At 37.5% G+C, this 6,798-nt stretch overlaps 1 long non-coding RNA gene across 1 annotated transcript; it reads right to left on the bottom strand.

Annotated features, from left to right (window-relative positions):
* Window positions 1–1,293: 1,293 nt before the first annotated feature.
* Window positions 1,294–5,754, bottom strand: LOC120370160. Its single transcript, XR_005583653.1, has 3 exons — window positions 5,621–5,754; window positions 4,139–4,300; window positions 1,294–1,370 (listed from the first exon to the last, which is right to left on the bottom strand). It is a non-coding gene; the product is annotated as an uncharacterized LOC120370160 (long non-coding RNA).
* Between the last annotated feature and the right edge of the window lie 1,044 nt (window positions 5,755–6,798).

The following is a 6,798-nucleotide window of genomic DNA, read 5'->3' as shown; positions in this document are numbered from 1 at the left end:
AGAATTGAAGAAGCAACAGTGTTACATCAATTTTATGTGTTAAGTTCTTTGGGGTAAAAATTGTCTCTTATGTTAGATGCTGTAGAAACACAATGAGGCCCTGATCTTGACTGGGGTCTTTGTGGTTAGAACAAAACAAATAATAATTAATGGGGGATATTTCCATCATCAAAATTGATTAAAATAAAAGTCTGACGTGTGAGAGCTTCATGAATGTTCGATGGGTAACTTGAAGAAACACTGCTCCTTGCATTTCCTGTGTTAGAACATTATTTCCACTGATGTATATCATAAGAAGCTCCAGTTAATTGACATAAGAAAAGAAGTAATATTGTTTCTGTTTGCAATTAATGTCTTGACCTTAAAGTTGATACATCATTAAGTGATGAGAATAGATGTAAGGGGATCTAAATACAAGTTTAAGCTAGGATATGGTGATCTAATTTACACCACCGTACAACATTATCTTTGAATATTCCTTATAAAGGGTCATGTTCTTTATAAGCTTTCCACATCACCACACTTTCTTATATTTCTAAGGCCCAGATCCGGCACCATTAGAGTCAGTGAGAGCTTTGACACTGACTTCAGTGAGTACAGGATCAAGCTCTGAATGAATAGCAGCTATATTTTAAGGTAGGAAGAATGCCTTCTTGCCTCTCAGTTTGGGATAATTGCTTAGAGAGGTAAGTCCTCCTCAGCACTTGTGTTGATCCAGAACACCAGTCTAACCCTTTTCTTGGGGGAGGCAGAATAGCATTCCAGTATTTCTGATAATTGAAAAGGAAACCAATGATTATTCATGCTAAAATATTGGAATTTTCATTGGAGTGCTAATTCCAGCTTTTTGCCAGCGTCAGTTTATCAAAAAGACACATGATAAATTGTCTAATTCATAAATATATAATGCTGTCAGAAAAAGGGTGTCAAAGTGTGTGAAGGCCTGGCTTGTCCATATGTGAAGAAGTGGCTTGCAAAGCATCGATCAGCAGAAGACACAAAATCATGGAAAAAGCTACCCGAAGAGACAGCACAAACAGCAAACTGATATCATATTTGGGTAGACAATGAAGAATATCTTTCAGGTGTGCAATAAAAACGTACATTACTATTATAAGATATTCTTGCTGTTGAAATTGTGTGTTCTGGCACTTTTTTTTTTTAGGATTCAAGCTCTGGTTCTCCTTCATTTTAGGTACTGTGAGAAATTTTACTTGGTTTTGTATTACCAACCTGGAGAGTTTGGTATCTGTTTTAAGAACACATTACATGCCACATTATTTATACAACTGAATGATTACATCGAAAGGTTGTTTTTTCTTCAACTTTGTCCACTATTTTCCCATTTTCTATCCTTCCACATTGTATTGCTGAACAAAAACAGAACAACATAATAAAAAAGACTATTGCAGATAATACACAGGAATACATGGTGTATTGTACACAACATATTGTACTACCATAATAGTTAGCACTGCATCATTAGTAGAGGTGGTCGATCTAGAAAAATAAGTGTTTGACATCTGTTTTCTCAAAAAGCACAAAATATTTTGTGAAAAAACTTGTGATTTTATGACAAGTTTAAATGAAATTTTTTGAAGTGTCACCCAATTTTTTGTTGTTGAAAACTTTAAGCATTTTTTGAACAGGGTTAAAACTTTTTAAAGCACCTGGACTTTCTACAGTGACTTACACACTCAGGACCCAGAGTCCCATTGGCTTTCAGTGGTAGTTAGGAGCTGTGGTGTTGAAGTCACTTTGAAATTGGGCCTTAGGCTTTAACTCATCTGGGTGTTTCTGAAAACATGACCCCAGATACTCTGGATCTAATTAAGTCACTGACAGAAAATCAAAGTTAATTATAGCTCATATGAAAGTACTGGAAACATGAGCTGACAAAAATTCTGTTGACTCTTAAAATACACCTATTGTCAGGGTCCTTGATTAAAACATGGTTGCTCTCTAAACTGAGTTGCAATTTATAGCATAAACTGGACGTTACCTGTCTCTTGACTAAACTTTGGCTTGACTAAGTGAAGGCAAAGTGAAAACTCTCACTAATGAGCAAATTCCCTTTTAAAAACAGGAAGAGCATCCAAATGTAACTACCAAGTACATTAAATTATTAGAGTTTGTTATCCTTCTACACGTTTCTACAGTGCCTAGCATAAAACAGCCCCGATTCTGAGTGGGGCTATCACAATACAAATAATAAACAATAATACTGATACAGTAAAGAGAAGGAGCTCTCTCCTCTAAAATTGTTGCTTGATTTATTCAAGTTTTTTTGACCGATTAGGATTGAATGTGTTCAATAATGCTAGATGAGGTAATGCTGCACATTACCTGTAGTACTTAAAGTTAAATACAATGACAATAGCATTCTAAAGTATGTTGTTTTTTCATTTAAAATCTCTGGTTGAGATTTGTCAAATCTAGACAGGTTTTAGCCATATAAACGTCCCATAAATTAATGGGAATGATGTGGCTAAATCCCCTCACTGGCTTTGAAAATTTCATTCATTATTTTGTTTTGTTTAATCCATTCTACAATATCTTGCTATCAACCTAATCACCAAAATGTAGGTGCTATATTAGTTTTATTTTTATAATAGCACTATTTTGTCTAATTTTGTACATTGTTGGCTAATTTTTGTGTAGTCCTAATTTTTCTTTTAGATTGTGTTTGTGATATTATTAGTGTACACATATATTGCATTATCCCTAAAAGGCATCAAAACCGGTTAAGAGACCTGTATGGCTTAAGAATGTAAATGTAATGTAAAGTCATACAAAATGAAGTGTAATGATATTCAAAGAATCACATATGTACAGAGTGCATATAATTTTCTGCTATCATTACTGTATCAGTTTTGGTCACTTTGTAATAGGTATTGTGACAATTTGGAGAAGTGGGTTGGATAATTTATGGGTTTTGGCTGATGTTATGAAATTATGAAATTGCCGTATCAGGGAATGCTTCCATATGGATGTGGAATCCACCATTTGCTGATAAGGCTGTAAGTGAGGAGTGTGGGAGGGGGCTCAGGGCAGGAGGTTGGGCTGCAGGAGGGGGTTGGGGTGTGGGCTCCGGCCTGGCACTGCTTACCTGGAGTGGCGCCGGGGTGGCACTGGCACCCACAGGGGCCAGTGCAGGCTCCCTGTCTGCCTTGGCCCCATGTTGCTCCCGAAAGCAGCCAGTGCCATGTCCCTGAGGCCGCTGGGAGGGGTGGGGGGCAGAAGGCTCCGCGTGCTGCCCTCGCCTGTGGGTACCTCCCCTGATGCTCCCATTGGCCGCTGTTCCCCATTCCTGGACAATTATTCAAAAAAGCGGCTTCCAGGGTGTGTCAAATGGTAATTACAGATTCAACCCAATCTCCTACACCTTCTGTATCTACAATGATAATTGATGTTGATAATGATGACGCTGAGACACTGCAAGATCCTGAAGTGCCTTCTGAATCATCAAAGATTAAATTATGTTCAGTATAGTTTTAGTATTAAGTGTATTTTTAGTGATCTGGGTGTACACAATGCGCTGCCCATAGTGATATATAGTGTCATAAGATAATACTTAACGCTAGGCAAATACCTAAGTGCTTCAAGAAGCCAAGTTGTCTGCAGTGCAGTACTACTACTACTATACTTTATCCATTTTATTGTATTCTAATTCTTTGAAAATTGGTATTCCATTGGTAAGTAGAGCGCTTAGTTAACCAGAATTTTTGATGAACTGGCACCCCCCATTCTCCCAACATGCCAGATAACAAAACTTTTACTGTATATTGTTCTTCATTTTCATGATGCAGATGATTTGGTGGGGGAGCTGTGGAAAACAGTAAGAGAATTTGCCCTCTACCTTCATCTCGTAATTACAGCTGATCTGTGTTGCAGAGTTGATTCCGGGGAACTTGGCATTGGTAGTTTGCTGAGAATTCCGGAAAAGGGGGTTGACTGAGTGTCCTTTGTGACTGCTCTGTTCCAAGACTGGTGTATATAATGAAAGTAAATAAGCAGCATACGGCCCATGTACAGTGGGTAAGTAGATCAGTACATCTTGTACTATAAAAACTGCAATGTATCTCTCTCTTTTGAAGGACAATATAGAGGAAATTAACCTTTTTTAAAGCTCACTTACGAATGCATCTGGGTACAGGAGACCATCCTGAAGAAGTACACTCAATTCTGTTGTTGTCATTTTCTGCTATATACCCGGCATTACATTCAAATGTTCTTTTTCTTCTCTGGAAGAAGAAACTTGGCTTTACCCTCCCATTTTCTATGTTACCACATGAAATAGCTGAAAGCAAAGTAAATACATAAACTCAGACATACTGCATGTAATCTGAAATCTCTGGTTGTATATTCTGCTGATATTACTTAGCACCGCTTAATACATTTAAAGAGAATGAAAAAGGATTTAAACTTGGTTGGAGCCATTTAGAAAAGCTGAGGAACGTCTTCTGGGTGAAACGAAATGAAAACTCTCCTAGTAAAGGTTTAAAATGAAAACACTCACATGGGTAACTAACACTGGAATTACTAACGAAAGTTAATTAAGACATAAAAATAGGCAAAGCAGTTTATATAGCATGACTTTTTTTAAATTGAGCTGTCACCATTGCTAATGAATCCTGCTTGCTGTCCTGATTTTCCCAAAATGCACTAATGCAAATATGGTTAGGCAGCATGCAACATATGGACAAACACACACAGTCGTGGTAGCAGAGAAGTTGCTGTCAGAGAAGTTGCTGTATGAACACTAGAGGTAAGGCAAATAATGGATTTTTCATCTTGGTGACAAAAAAATTTGAAGAAAAATGTTTTGGATTGAGCTAAAAATGTCCCCCCTCCCAAATTTGAAGCAAATAAAAATACCCCAATACTGTTTTGGGTTGAACAAAATGTTTCATTTCAATTTTGAGCATTTTGTAACACTTTTAATTTTTAAAGTAAAATGCAAGAAAAATTTGAAACAAGGTTTTATTTTTTTGGAATAAAAAATTGTAACAAAAAAAAAAGTCCAGAGAAATGATTAAATTTTTTTGAGAATCTTTAAAGGTTTTTTTATTGAAACAATTTGGCAAAATCAACACAAATTTATGAAATGTTGCAAGTTGCTAAATCTGCATATTTCACTGAAAGCGGTTTTGGTTGAATGATTTCACCCAGCTCTAATGAATAGAACTCACCTGTGGTTGGTGGAACTGGGTGAGATGAGCATGTCAAGACCATGTCACAATAACTTGGTGATGCTTAATCTATGTGAAATATTATGGAAAGGGGGCAGCAGTGATGCAAAGAATTGTGCATTTCTGGCATAGTCAGCTGGTATGAACTAACTAACAGCTAAATTTGGAGAGGAAGAATTTTCTGTACAGCTGTTACACATACAAAATGACAGTTACTCCGTTAGCATCTTCAAAACAGGCTCTGCCCTTGAAGCAGTGTCACTGCTTTACCTTGCCCCTCAGTTGTACTACTAAGTCACCATCAGCCTTTCCTACCCCAATAGGCCTAGGTGGTGGTATGTGCTCAAAATCTTTTCCTTTCAGTTATCTCTCTACCTTAACATGGTCTTTTTACAAGTCTATATTTTGTTTGTATCTGAACATCTTACCAAATGCAGTGGAGCACGCCCATAATACCAGAATGGCAGTATATCCAAGCTGCGTCATCTCTGTGCCTCAAAAGTTTGGCCTGCAATTTTAAAGTGCTGGTGTAGTGTAGTGCTGTGCCCTGGACTCTGTCCTTACCAATGTCTTTTAATGGCTGACCTCTTGTTTATAATCCCTTCACTGCTGGGCCCCACACTCTGTCAATATTGCATCACAGATGTATGCAAATTTTAATTTAAAAGGCAGTCTTAGTGGTTCAAAAAGATCAATATTATCCAGTAATTCCCCTCCCACATGTTTCCTTGAACAAGTGAGCCAACTGACTCCCATCCAGCTGTATGGGCTCCAGGTCAGTAAGGTTCCTAGGAGCTAGGACAGGTTTTAAATCTAAGTATTATGGTATCTGAACAAGACTGATCTGAACTAGAGTGAATACAATGATAGATCCCACTGCCCTTGATCTAATGCCTGTTGAAGTCAATGGCAGATCCTATTGATTTTAATGGCTTTTGGATCATGCCAACTAAGTGGAGAGTATCAGAGGGGTAGCCGTGTTAGTCTGGTTCTGTAGAAGCAGCAAAGAATCCTGGGGCACCTTATAGACTAACAGACTTTTTGCAGCATGAAAACTAAGTGGAGAGAAATTCAATGTAATGCAAAAGAAGCACTTACAATAATTTGGACTGTATTCTTCATAAAACTCACTTAAATTCTCTTTCTGTACCTTAATGTTTAAGGTGAGGTGGTGGAGAAGATTAATATTCAGTCTCCAAAAGCATTTGTTGAGAGCAATATCCAGAGCCAAGTGCAACAGTTCATTAGCCTCAAAGTCCTTGGTTTACTTTGTTGGGCACTGAAATGATATTGGTGAGCTTTAGTGTCATTCATGTATCCTAGATTTTCTGTACTGTGCACTAAAATGATTAAAATATTCAGTGGACCTAACTATATATAGTGAAACCTGTACTTATTAGGCAATCTCCTGTCTTAAGACCACCCTGAAGTATCTCCAGACATGTTGAGTGCAGTCATCTTGTACCTTCATTAGGACATCACCCCCTGTTGAGCAAATAATTTTTTGTCAGTTACTTGAACAGTTTTTTTAAAACAGGCTACACTGCAATTTGATACTGAGATCATGGGTTGGGACTGTCATCCTTTACTCAACCAAAAACAGCAT

The sequence above is a fragment of the Mauremys reevesii genome, linkage group 8 (genome assembly GCF_016161935.1).
Source record: "Mauremys reevesii isolate NIE-2019 linkage group 8, ASM1616193v1, whole genome shotgun sequence".
Lineage (NCBI taxonomy): Eukaryota > Metazoa > Chordata > Testudines > Geoemydidae > Mauremys > Mauremys reevesii.
This window is presented reverse-complemented; position numbering and strand designations above follow the sequence as displayed.